Raw genomic sequence first — 14,548 nt, forward strand, 5'->3', positions numbered from 1 at the left:
TTTCACTGAATGAGTCCTAATCACTTACATTTTGAAGGGTGTAGTCAAGACGTTAGAGCTGACTAATGAAGCTTTCCAACATGCACACCATTTACTGTAAGACATGCTAGACCCACACAGTTAAATTACACGTCATTTAATCTCCCAAAGAAGCAGGGAGCTTGAATAGGTGGGATTCAGCTCTGAATCAGTCACTTACCCTGTAATCTTGGTGTTTAGTTAACATTCAGGAAAGAGCATAACCATGCAAGTCATTCAGGGCTGCCCAGTAGGTTGGAAACTATAGGTGCGAACACAGAGTATATTATTTTCACAACCTTAACTGAAATTGTTTACATTTTGGCAATATTGTGACCACTGTGAATAAACAGAATGCCTCACCTAATGGCTTCTCAGCTACCAAGAATGTAAGCAAAACTCGGCCTTCATTTCTAAAATGCATCAGTCATGCTGTACGAATGAAATTCAACCTCACCTAAGTGCAAAGCCATGGAATCGCCACCGTGGGGCACCCAAGGTTGGGTCCATCATGGTCCCTTCCCTCTAGGAGTCCGCATCCAAGTGGGAGATGAACATCATACGAGGCATAATGGAGTAAGTGCCTATTGAAGAAACGAGCTCCTTCTGTGGAAGGCGGGAGGAAGGAGACCATAATTCTGACCTGCAGCTCAGGGAAGGTGACAGAAAGAAAGTGGATCTACAGGATGAAGAGGATTTCAATTGGAGGAGAATGAGAATGGTGGCATTCCAAAAAGGTGGAATAACAGGAACAATGGCATGGAGGCATGAAACCTTTACAAATGCTGAAGCTATACAATTATATCTACTCCTAAATCCCACTACGTGTCCTGCCTACACTATGCTCAAAGCATAGAGGTCTTGAAAAAAAAAGAAGCCTAATATTGCCTCTCCTTCTGTACTCTAAAGATACCTGAAGACTCCCAAGCACCTTTTATCACAGTCATAGTCAGAAGGAACTAAACAGTATCTTTATTATTCCATACCCAGACCATGATAATAGCTCTTTATTGATCTCCTGGCCATGTGTTGTTTCTGATCCATTTTGCACACTGAAGCCTTATGAATCTTCTTAAAAGATGCATTTCTTCAGGTAAGAAGAACTCATGGAGTAGAAGAAATTACAGTCCTCTTCTAGGGTGTCCTAATGTTCAAAAGATAAAGCCCAGGCCTTCCCTGGTGGTGCAGTGGTTGAGAGTCCGCCTGCCGATGCAGGGGACACGGGTTCGTACCCCGGTCCGGGAAGATCCCACATGCCACGAAGCGGCTGGGCCCGTGAGCCATGGCCGCTGAGCCTGCGTGTCCGGAGCCTGTGCTCCGCAACGGGAGAGACCACAGCAGTGAGAGGCCCATGTAACGCAAAAAAATCAAAATAAAGTCTTAATAAGATTTTAACTCAGGAATTCCCTGGCAGTACATTGGTTAGGACTCCGCCCTTTCACTGCTGAGGGCCCATGTTCAATCCCTGGTTGGGGAAATAAGATTCCACAAGCCATGTGGTATGGCCAAAAAAAAAAAACCTCACATAATATTTGGTCTAGTGAACCTCCTCATGACTATTCAAAATGATCATTTATTTATTTGCTCAACAAACATTAACTGTGCCCACACTGTGCCAGGCACTGTTCCAAGTCCGTGGGGATACACTGGTAAACATGACAGAAGTGGCCTACAGAGTTTAGTAAGAACTAAAACGGTAATATTAAAATGAAGTGGGGAACTTCCCTGGTGGTGCAGTGGTTAAGAATCCACCTGCCAATGCAGGGGACACGGGTTCGAGCCGTGGTGCACACAGCAATGAAGACCCAACGCAGCCAAAAATAAATAAATAAGTTTTTTTTTAATGAAGTGATATGTAATAAGGAAGAACCTTTGTATTCTATTACAAGTTAATCACTAAAGGGATGTTTCCTGTATGTTTAAATTATACATAATGGCCCATCTCTGGGAACCCTGCCTCCCAGGTAATGAGCGTTAAGCTAAAATACCTTTGTTCAGCTCACAGGAAACATCCTGACCAGAACCCACTAGTGAATGGCTGCAAGAAGGAAAAAATGAACACGTCCCCTCCAGAGTCTGGCTGGAACCAGGACTTTACCCCCTCCCCTTTAGTGTAAAAGAAGCCTGAATTCTAACTTGGGGAAGGTGGTTCTTCGGGACATTAGTCCATCATCTTCTCGGTCTTCTGGCTTCTGGAATAAAGTTGCTATTCCTTGCCCCAACGCTTCATCTCTTGATTGATTGGCCTGTCGTGCAGCAAGCAGTACAGGCTAGGACTCGGTAACAGGCCAGAAGATGTATCTGATGTGCACTCACACACCCACACTCCAATTCAGCACAGCAGGGACTAGGTAACTAGATTAGCCAGCAAAAGACAGATGCTCCTTGATTTCACTGGCAGATTACCTGTCCACCACATTTTACTTGCCCTTCTGAAGAGGGTGACACCGATAAACATTGCTAAAGTTTTAAATAGGGACAACTTGATATCTTTCCTAATTAATGTTCCTATTCTTTCTCTTACAACAAATTATTTTCAATGTTTTTCTGAGATGTTTTCCATTGCACCTTTAAACAAGAGTAATGCCTTCACAAGAATTTCAGCTTTACAGAAATTGAGTGCCTAAGATCTGCTTGGTTAAGAATGACAGAAATCAACTTGAGCTAGCTTAATTGAAAGGGAAATTTTATTCTAACCTTACAGGGGTAGTTCATAAAACCCAGGGGTACGTGGGCAGCCATGCTTCAGAAGGGTCTAGAGCAAAGACCCAGGAAGCCATTGGGGACTTCTCCACTTCTCCTTATTTCTCTTAGTACACCTGTCTCTTCTCTCTCTTCAGATGGTCTTTCTCTGGGTGATTTGCCTCTGCTTGAGTTTTCACCAACTCAGTTCAGGCCATAAAGAAAAATTTACTGCTGTCTCTGAATCCCAGCACCAAATTTCTGGGAGTGAGACTCTAATTGGCTAAGTTTAGGTTTACCTTGTTCTAATCAACTGCAACAGGGCTTGGTATCCATAACACAAATATGGCTGCCAGGGTCCCGTCACTAGGAGAAGCATGGTGAGCTGGGAGATCATCAGAAAGGTATCTGCAGTACCAGGAAAATGCGACTCCACAGCCACCTAGCACTGAGAAATTTCTTTCAAGATTCAGTACCTTACAAGTTACTGTGCTAGAAAGGAATAGAAAGAAAAGGAAGAATATGTTTAACAGTTAAATCCAACATCCCTTTCCATTTAAATTTTACATTACATGAGAGCAGTGGTTCTCAAACCTTGTGATCTCAAGGCCCCTTTACAATCTCAAAAGTTATTGATGACCCCAATAAGCTTTCCTTTATGTGGGTTATATCTATTGATATTTACCATATAAACATTAAAACTGGAAATTTTTTAAATATTTATTTTAAAATAAAAATAAGCCCATTAAATGTTAACATAAATATATATATATGCAAGATAATTACATTTTCCAAAACAAAAAATTTTTCGGTGAGAAGAGCGGCATTGTTTTTATCTTTTTATAAATCTCCTTTAATGTCTAGCTTTATGGACTGCAAATACATTCTCACATCTCCTGCTTTCAATCTATTGTGATATCACACATCACATGCCCTCTGGAAAAATCCACTGTACACTCCTGAGAGAATGAAAAAAAAACAAAAGAAACAAACAAATAAAGTCTTAGTCTTATTATAAAAACAAGTTTGATCACACATACCCCTGAAAATGTCTCAAGGACCTCCAGGGGTCTCCAGACCATACCTTGAACTACTGCACTACAGATTACCTACCATCTGCATGTAAGTGAACATCTAAATTAAACAAAGCGATTTGGCTCATAGGAGTGACTTTTTTCTATCTCCATATAAACCGACTCATCCAATAGGACTCCCTACAGGAATCATATTATCCTGACTAATTTGATGAATCCACAAGACAATTGAATTTGATAAATTTCATTGATAAATAAATAGTAGGAAATGACAGTTACTGAAAAGAGCTTTGCAGAAGAGCAGCCCTAGAATTAAAACCTGAGTACTCTACATATTAGCTGTCTGATATCAGGCAAATTCTTCAAACCTCAGTGTCCCCATTTTTAAATAGGCATAATAACGACAGTTACTCTTGAGGTATGGAGACTGAATGAGATAGTAAAGTGCTTGACCTAATACACAACAAATTGTGAGTATTCAGTATATTAGCTGTTCTTTATTACTTTTTGTTATGTGGCATATCTATGCCCACAGCTATTAAAGATGAATCTTTCTTTATACTTGGAGAATTAGTCCTAAAAGTGAGGACTTACATCTTGTTTCCTAGATGTCTCTACACCACAGGAAAAAATGCCAAATAGCTACATCACGAAGATGGCTATTGGGCACACAGTCATTCTGGAGGAAATGAGGTTACCTTCCATCCACACAGCTGGCTTAGAAAGTGATGGGTCTCACTGAGATATTCTGGGAAATGCTTTCACATGGGCTGGGAAAATTAAAATATACTTGAATCTGGTTAGCATACTACTGGTTCTACTCCCAAACTTTATTTTATACCTTGATTCAAGTGATTTGTCTCTTGGAGCCTTACAAAAGTTTCTCTTTTGGTTAATAGAAAAAGGTGCGGGTTAGTGCTTTCTGGTTGGTTACTTGCAAATCCAATTCCATTCTATCTAAACTTCACCTTCTACAAATGAACCTATTTACAAAACAGAAATAGAGTCACAGATGTAGAAAACAAATTTATGGTTACCAAGGGGGAAGCGGGGGAGGGATAAATTGGGAGATTGGGATTGACATGTACACACTACGGTATATGAAATAGATGGCTAATAAGGACCTACTGTACAGCACAGGGAATGCTACTCAATACTCTGTAATGTCCTATATGGGAATAGAATCTAAAAAAGAGTGTATACGTGTATATGTATAACTGATTCACTTTGCTGTACAGCAGAAACTAACACAACATTGTAAACTAACTATACACCAATAAACATTAATTTTAAGAAATAAATCAGTAAAAGTCATCTTCATCTGTTCCAAATCGACAGAAAATGAGGAAGTGGGGGGTTAACCACTTGCTTATGGGGCCATCACCACCCATATAAAATAAGTAGTTAAGGAAATGGGAGCCAGATCACTGCTCTCTGGCTTTCCCTAAGCTTTCTTCAACCTCATTTAATAACTTTTGTTGAAGACACAAATTTCCTAAGTAATTTTCTTTACCCAATGCCAGTATATTTTTATAAAATGAAACAGGAAAATATTTCCTTGGAGCACCTGCTGAGTGGCCAAAGACAACAGACGTTTTTTATGAGACAGTACATTTGCACAGGAAAGAAACGAAGAGAATAAGACATCATCCTACATAGCCATGAATAAGTTTCCTCCAGGTCTTACTCCTACTCTCCTGCCAAACTACTGACCCAGAGTCTGGGACCCAATATGCCGTAATATAGAGCCAGGAAATAACTCAGTTACTTGGCAAGTATAATTACTTGATTCGGAGAATATCCTTTTCTCCAGTTATCTTTTACACTAAAGCACTTTCCCATGAGATTCATAAGGAAACCTTTAGATTCCTCTTTACTCTAAAATTGCCAAAAACAAACAACTAAAATCCATCACCTTCGGTTTAATTTTAATGAGGGAAGGCAACAAAACATTAATCCAGGATGACATAAACCAGAACAACATTTTTATAAAAGTTTCAATCAGCAGCATAACAAAGCACACACTGATAAGTTATGAAGATTTCATGTTTGGATCAAATAACAAAATGTTTATTTATATGATTTTTTTAGCTTTTCTAAAGCTAAAAGACTCATGTTTTTGTTAGATGCTTTTCATAATTTACAGTACACTTCTTCCAGTTTCTCCTGGGTTGGTGGTTTGGCAGGACATAGTGACAGTAGCACCTGTATAAAATTTTTTTTTTTTACATCTTTATTGGAGTATAATTGCTTTACAATGGTGTGTTAGTTTCTGCTTTATAACAAAGTGAATCAGCTATTCATATACATATGTTCCCATATCTCTGTATAAAATTTTTTAGTGGTCACATAATACCATGTCTATCCCCTTGCTTCCTTACTTATGTAAATGTATTGCCTCTTGTAAAAGATATTTGTTATCTCAGGCCACCTAGCACATGCTTCAAGACAATACTTTGCTGTTTCATTGTATAAGAAAATAGTGGTGCGAGTTCCCTTGCAGTCCAGTGGTTAGGACTTGGCATTTTCACTGCTGTGGCCCAGGTTCAATCCCTGGTCGGGGAACTAAGATCCCACAAGCCACGTGGTATGGCCAAAAAAAAAAGAAAAAAGAAAATTAAATAACATGTATTTGATTTCTCAAAAATATTATTTACATATATTTTTATTTCTTTTTTTTTTTTTTTTTTTTTTGCGGTACGCGGGCCTCTCACTGTTGTGGCCTCTCCCGTTGCGGAGCACAGGCTCCGGACGCGCAGGCTCAGCGGCCGTGGCTCACGGGCGCAGCCACTCCGCGGCATGTGGGATCTTCCCGGACCGGGGCACGAACCCGTGTTCCTTGCATTGGCAGATGGACTCTCAACCACTGCACCACCAGGGAAGCCCTACTTTATTTCTTAATAAACTTTATCATATATAGTAATATGTTATTTTATTTTTTAAAATGGTAATCTTTCCAAAAATTGGGGGGAGTTAATATTCAAGCTTGTATACAATACAATAAATGTCTCATATTAATAGAGAATGTGTTGGAGGAGAGGCTAATCAGGAACTAAAAGCAAGGGGTACAATTGCCCACAAATCCTTGTCTCCTGGGCAAGTTTAACCATGGAAAATACCAGGGCTCTGCTCATTTCATATCTCATAAAATACAGGAGAAGACTGGGAGCCTTAGCACTTCAGGATTCATTGCTGAGCAGAGCCATTAAGGATTTCAGCATTTTCTTTATCTGTGTCACAGAAATAGTATTAACTCTAATGTTCCATGTGGACCTGAGTACTCACCAGTCAAATGAAATTATAGATCAAAGCATTAGAATTTTTGCAGAATGATGTTAAATAGTATGCAGAAAACTAGAATGAGATTTTTTTTAATGCACATTTATTTTTGCCCCAAAAATAAAGACAAGGAGAATCTTTCCAAGATCATGCCCTAAAGTAATCTAAAGTAATGAAATTTCTCTACTTTTTTAGACCCAACTCTACTCGTTTACCATTATTTTCCACAAAAATTAAAATTTATTTCAGCACCCATATTTTGTATAAATTAATATAAGGAGAATTCTGAAGGATGAAGTTTAGAAGTGAGCAAAATAAAGTTTTTCATTTTTCCATGGAAAGAGAAAAAAATCACTCGAAAAAGATTCTTGAAATTTTTCCATTATTCTAAAGCTCCTTGTTTGTGGAAACTATCCAATTTTCCAAAGAAAACATTATCCTTAGATCTTTGTACTAGAGCATATTTATTGTTATGATTTAAAAGTTACTGTACTTTTATTATTACTATTAACTATCTTTTTTAACACTGGAATCATTTCTGATGCCAAAGAAGATATTTTTTATCAGCAGGTTTACCATATTAATTTAATAAAACAAATAAGAAATCAAGCCATAAGATCATTAGGCAAGAACAGACAACAAGATTCCATTTCTTGTAATGGCTGAGTAGCTCATATTAGACCAATCCTCTCAAAGTGACAATTATAAACTCTGGACAAAACACAAAAAACAATCTCTGAAGCCATTTGAGAGCAGCCAAAAGCAAGCAAAAAACTGGTGGCCAACATTTAGAGGGAACGCTTGGCACTTGGATAATTGCCCATTTTTTATGTCCTTTTGCCTGAGGGCAGTCCACAATTCATGCCACTAGAAAGTGACTAAAACTTGAGTAGAAACCTCACTGGCTCAGTAATCAGAAGACAACATTCAGGGCAATAGCAGCTGGAAAGTGGAGGGGAAAATACTGGAAAGAAGAGAGCTACAGACGGGAAGCCCCAAATTCTACATATAAACTCTGGCCAAATCTTTGGCCAACCCTAAACTAAGCATATGTTGTGCCAATACCAAGAAGCCCAGCTAAGGCTAAAAGAACTAAACAGAAATTTCAATTGCTACATAACACAGGGGAATTTAGAATTTGAGATAGGCCAGGTTAATTGCCTGCTAAAACAAAGCAATACTCTTCAGAGTAACATAAGAGAATCCAGGGTCTCTACAATATACTATTCACAATATGCATGATATAATCTAAAATTACTAGACATAAGGAGAGACAAGAAAATATGACTCATATACAAGAGAAATGACAGTCAAGGGAGACCAACTCTAAGATGATTTAAATTTAGAAATAACAAATAGGGTTTTAAAAGAGCCATTACAATTATGCTCAAATATATGAAGGAAATATACTCATAATGAATGAACACACCGAAAATCACCAGAGAGAAACGGAAATTATAAAAGAATCAAATGGAAATACGGGAATGAAAAATATATAATACCTGAAATAAAAAATTCATTGGATGGGCATAACAGTGGATTGGAAATAACAAAAGAGTCAGTCAATGTGAAGTTAGATCAAGAGAATTATCCGATTGAAGAACAGAGAGAAAAAATTTGAAACACATAAAGAAAGCTTCAGAGACTTGTGAGAAAATAGGAAATAATAGTACATAATAATATAACATGTAATTATAGTCACAGATGAGAGAAAATACAGAGAAGGGGACCAAAAAAAACTTTTGAAAAAAATGATGCAAAAAATTTCCAAATTTGATAAAGAATATACATTTACAGATTCAAGAATCTCAGTGAACCCCAAGCAGAATAAATAAAAACTATACCTATGTACATCTTAGTCAAAATGCTGGAACCCAAAGATAAAAAGAAAATCTTGAAAGTATCAGAGAAAAACAACACAAAATTATATATAGGGAAATAATGATACAGACCATAGCTGATTTCTCATTGGGGGAAAAAGAAAAAAAATGGAACAATATCTTTAAACTGAAGAGGGAAAGAAGGAAAGAGGGGAGGGAGGGAGGGAGAGAGACAAGGAAAGAAAGGAAGGAGGGAGAGGGAGGGGGGAGGGAAGGAAGGAGGGAAGGCAGGAAGGAAGGAAGGGAGGGTGGGAGGGAGGAAAGTAGGACTAGGATTCTTTATCGAGTGAAAATCCCGTTTCAAACTGAAGGAAAAGTAAAGGTATTTTTATATAAATGAAAACTAAGAATGTTTGTTGTCAGCACTTACAAGAAATACTTAAGGGCTTCCCTGGTGGCGCAGTGGTTGAGAGTCCGCCGTCCAATGCAGGGGACACGGGTTCCTGCCCCGGTCCGGGAAGATCCCCCATGCCGCGAAGCGGCTGGGCCCGTGAGCTATGGCTGCTGAGCCTGCGCGTCCGGAGCCTGTGCTCCGCAACAGGCGAGGCCACAACAGTGAGAGGCCCGCGTACCGAAAAAAAAAGAAAAAAAGAAAAAAAAGATAAATATGTGGGTAAATATAAAAAACAATCTTTCTGCTCTTTTCCTTAAAATACATCTTACTGTTTAAGGTAAAAATTATAGCGTTGTATTGTGGGGTTTATTTCACATGATTATGTGATATGTATGACACCTGGAAGCATAAAGGAAGTAAGTGCAGATAATCAGGCCAAGTGGAAATTTCCTGACAGCCTTTTCTTTTTTTCAATGTACAACTTACATTCAGTAAAGTGCACAAATATAAGTGTAGAGTTGGATGATTTTTTTATTTTATTTTATTGAAGTATAGTTGATTTACAATGTTGTGTTCATTTCTACTGTAGCAGATGGATGAATTTTTACATAAGCATTCACCCAGGTAACCACCACCAAGATCAAGATTGAAAACATTCCGGCTCCCCCAGAAGTTTCCCTCACGGCCCCTCCCATATGATGTCACTCTTCTCGCCTCTATCATCCCAGAATAGCCGAACCTGTCCTGACAACTATTTCCCCCCATGTTTGCTTTTCCTACCTCTTAGTCCTCTATCCTCCACTTGTGATCTTTAAGGCTGTATTGATTAGCACCCCTGTCAAAGGCTCATTCGAGGGAGATGTGTATCTATTCCTCAACGCTAGAAGAATAGACAAATTAATTTCTGAAACAGGAGGCATGAGGCTGAAAAAGACAAAAGGGCGTGGAAAGAGGAGAGGAAGGAGGATATTTTCTTGAACATGCCGACCTAGCAACTCCATGGAATGAAAACAAACATGACTTCTTTTCCATGAAAACTCCACTTTCCCTCACAAGCCTGTAAACAGCCGCAGAGACCGCCTAGGATGATCTCGAAGGACTTCCCGTTCCAATTTTCTCTGATTTTACAGCCTCTGCAAGTGGGCTTCAGAGTTCTTCCCCAGAGCAGTTCCAGCCGGGCTGAGTGCCCAAGGCAGCCAAGGGCACCCTGGCTCCAAGTCCCAAAACTTGTTAATGATGATGCTGTTGGCCTTGAGTGCAGGCTTGCTGATTAGGAGGCGGTAGGTAGGGAATGCAGCGAGCTCTGAAGATAAGTGAATTCATTACCGCAGGGTGTGCGGTGACGCTCACATCAAAAGCCAGCATCACGTTTGGTAGCACAGGGAGATCATCTCGGTGCTTTGTGACCACCTAGAGGGGTGGGATAGGGAGGGTTGGAGGGAGACGCAAGAGGGAGGGGATATGGGATATATGTATACATACAGCTGATGCACTTTGTTATACAGCACAAACTAACACAAAAGTGTAAAGCAATTATACTCCAATAAAGATGTTAAAAAAAAAAAAAGCCAACAGCACGAAGGGGTCTTTGATCTCTAGTTCAGTACCCTTTCAAGTTGTTCCCTTTCTCCTGCCCAGAAAGTTCTTACTTTTTTTCCCCTTGGTTTCTGGGGAGAATTCTAATACGAGTGACCTCCAGCCCCATGTACCCACACAGTGCTGAGCACATGGGGGGTTGGAACACCAGCCTGAATGCACAGCCAGCTCCCTGCATGGCAGCATGGCCAAAGCCTCCAGTCCCCAGCCACACGAAATAAGAGCACAGCTTTCCTTTTAAGAGCAGCTCATGAACCAGGAGACCTGTACAGGATTGCTCTCAGCAGCATTGCTGATACGAGCCTAAACTAGAAAGAGCTCAAACAGCCAGCAACAACAGAATGATTACATTGTTTTGCATCCTAACAACGGAATACTATACAGCCAGGAAAACGGCCAAACCACAGCTCCAGGGAATCACATGGACACCTCTCACATGGTGAAAGAAACCAGCAGGAAAATAATAATGCTGTATAATCCCATTTATATAAATTGTAAAGCATGCAAGACTCGATTATAGTGTTTCTAGATGAATAGTTAGGTGGCAAAAGCATAAAGAGAAGCAAGGAAACAATTGGCATTAAAACCAGGGAGGAATGGGGATTCCCTGGTGGTCCAGTGGTTAGGACTCTGAACCTTCACTGCCGAGGGCCCAAGTTCCATCTCTGGTCGGGAAACTAAGATCCCACAAGCCATGTGGGAAAAAAAAAAAAATCCCAGCTCCTGCTGGCTGTTAAAAAAGAGAAAACAGGGAAGAGGGAGGAGTGTGGCTGAGCAGGGGGGCTGTGTTTCTGGGAGCTGGGAATGGTCTACTTCTTGATTCAAGTGATGGTTACCTAGGCGTTCCCTTCTTTATGTTGTACTTTTTTTTTCTCTCTCTAATCTTTTCAGTAACTATATCACACAGTTTTAACAAAAGGGTTTCATATAGAAAAGCAAAGCTTGAGAAATGTAAGACTAGCTACAGGAACTGGAGTTTCAAAAAAAAGAAAAGAAATTCTGCTCAGCTTCTGCGATGCCTAATAAAGCTGCAAATCTAGCCCAAACCCGCAGGCTGTCAGATGCACGAAGTGTGAGCACAATGCAGGCGGTGGAGATGGATCCTTGGGTGAAAGTTTCACAGAAAAGAAATCTGTCCTTGGCCGCCCACCCTTCACCGGTGCAGCACCAGCCCCGGGTGCTCAGTGGCTCAGAGGGGCTGGGAGAGGTCCACCTTTCACAGGGAAGCTGCCTGGCCCTGCGCCCTTTCACCTCTGCTGATGCCAGAAATCCTGACGGAACAAGTCTCCTTGGTGCCCGAAGAGGAGGCTGTAGCACTGCCTGGAGATAAATCCCTTCAGAGTCTGTGCTTCTCATAGGGAAAGTGTTGCTTTCAGAGCCTCCGGGCCCTGCAGGGCAGAACGTGCCCCTCTTCTGCCCCATGCCAAGCGTGTGACAGCGGAGGGTTCCCAGCGTGTGACAGCGGGGGGTTCTTCCCAATTATCCTCAGGCTCCAGCTACGGCGTATACTTTCCATCGGATGGGATCACCCAGCTGAGCTTTGAGGCATCACAGACAAAATGAATCAGATGTGTTTGCTGGCAATCTGTATATCTTCTCTGGAGAAATGTCTATTTCGGTCTTCTGCCCGTTTTTGGATTGGGTTGTTTGTTTTTTTGATATTGAGCTGCAAGAGCTGCTTGTGTATTTTGGAGATTAATCCTTTGTCAGTTGCTTCGTTTGCAAATATTTTCTCCCATTCTGAGGGTTGTCTTTTCGCCTTGTTTATGGTTTCCTTTGCTGTGCAAAAGCTTTTAAGTTTCATTAGGTCCCCACACATGAAAGGATGCTCAACATCACTAATCATTAGAGAAATGCAAATCAAAACTACAATGAGGTATTACCTCACACCAGTCAGAATGGCCATCATCAAAAAATCTACAAACAATAAATGCTTGGAGAGGGTGTGGAGAAAGGGGAACCCTCTTGCACTGTTGGTGGGAATGTAAATTGATACGGCCACTATGGCGAACAGTATGGAGGTTCCTTAAAAAACTACAAATAGAACTACCATACAACCCAGCAATCCCACTACTGGGCATATACCCTGAGAAAACCATAATTCAAAAAGAGTCATGTACCACAATGTTCATTGCAGCTCTATTTACAATAGCCAGGACATGGAAGCAACCTAAGTGTCCATCGACAGATGAATAGATAAAGAAGATGTGGCACATATATACAATGGAATATTACTCAGCCATAAAAAGAAACAAAATTGAGTTATTTGTAGTGAGATGGATGGACCTAGAGACTGTCATACAGAGTGAAGTAAGTCAGAAAGAGAAAAATAAATACCGTGTGCTAACACATATATATGGAATCTAAAAAAAAATGGTTCTGAAGATTCTAGGGGGAGGACAGGAATAAAGACGCAGATATAGAGAATGGACTTGAGTACATGGGGATGGGGAAGGGGAAGCTGGGACGAAGTGAGAGAGTGGCATGGACATATACACACTACCAAACGTAAAATAGATAGCTAGTGGGAAGCAGCTGCATAGCACAGGGAGATCAGATCGGTGCTTTGTGACCAGCTAGAGGGGTGGGATAGGGAGGGTGGGAGGGAGATGCAAGAGGGAAGAGATATGGGGATATATGTATATGTATAACTGATTCACTTTGTTACAAAGAAGAAACTAACACACCATTGTAAAGCAATTATACTTCAATAAAGATGTTAAAAAAAAAAAAAACGAATCAGATGAAGGGCGCTGATCCCAAGAGCTGGGTTCTACGGCCCCTGCACCCGACTGGCCCCAAGCAGCTTTGACTTTCTGGCAAAGATGGAAGAGTCAGGTGTGTCCTCACCACTAGGTCAGGGATGTCGTCAGGTTGTGTGGGTAGACTACCTCCGTCCTCAGAGAAGCAAAAAAGTCCTTTCTGTTCTTTTTCATCCAGATTAGAGCCTCTGATCATGTTGTAACAGGAGAAGCAGAACAGGCTGTGATCCAGAGGGGTCTGCGCATAGACACAAGTGGCAAAGGCACAGCTATCCCATTGTACTTTTAGCTCTGCGTCTCTCGTGGCATCTTCACCCCCTCCCCCTCTATCTCGTGTTGTAATTATTTGTGGACTAACCACTTACCTTACCTACTCCATTACTGGGCTGCAGGCTCCAGAGGACACACCCCCATGCCTGGCACAGTGCCCTGTAGTCACTAGTCCCTCTAAATGTTTGCAGAATAGAAGAAAGAAGGTCAGCACACCTTAATCTCGAAACTATGCCAGTTATTGTAGGAGATGCTTAATGTATGCTTCTCACAACCAGTCTCTGAGGTCAGTGTTATTATCACCAGTTTACAGATTGAGGCTCAAAACTGTTAGAGGACTTGCCCAAGGTTCCTCAGCCAGCCAGAATCAGAGCTAGATATGAGTCTAAAGCTGTTGTTCTGCCAGGTCCCTGCTCTTCTCTCGCCATGAATGAGTGAACGAATGGGGTTGATGTCTACAAGACACTTGAGTCCCCCAAGTGCTACTAATGCCGCTTCCCAGCAATACTCGCCTGAGGTTCAGGGGGCTTTTTTAATCCGTTGGCAGTTCCTATTGGGAGTGGAATTAACCCAAAGACAATAGAGAAGTAGCCTTCACACTATTTCGTGAGCTACTCTCTCTGCCTGCATCACTAACAGGGCTAAGGTGAATGGCACTGCCTTACTTGTGTCTGCTCTGTCCTTAAGCATGAC

At 40.9% G+C, this 14,548-nt stretch overlaps 1 protein-coding gene and 1 long non-coding RNA gene across 2 annotated transcripts in view; one reads left to right on the forward strand and one right to left on the reverse strand.

Annotated features, from left to right (window-relative positions):
• Nucleotides 1-14,548, forward strand: part of LOC125960686 (uncharacterized) — a 31,689-nt gene that overhangs the window by 11,114 nt on the left and 6,027 nt on the right. The window lies entirely within an intron of this gene.
• ORC3 (origin recognition complex subunit 3) overlaps nucleotides 9,901-14,548 on the reverse strand; it is a 165,165-nt gene continuing 160,517 nt past the window's right edge. Inside the window, exon 20 of the transcript XR_007470604.1 lies at nucleotides 9,901-12,706. The gene's annotated coding sequence lies outside the window, so the exon portion shown is untranslated. The remainder of the gene's footprint in view (nucleotides 12,707-14,548) is intronic.

The sequence above is a fragment of the Orcinus orca genome, chromosome 12 (genome assembly GCF_937001465.1).
Source record: "Orcinus orca chromosome 12, mOrcOrc1.1, whole genome shotgun sequence".
Classification (NCBI taxonomy): Eukaryota; Metazoa; Chordata; class Mammalia; order Artiodactyla; family Delphinidae; genus Orcinus; species Orcinus orca.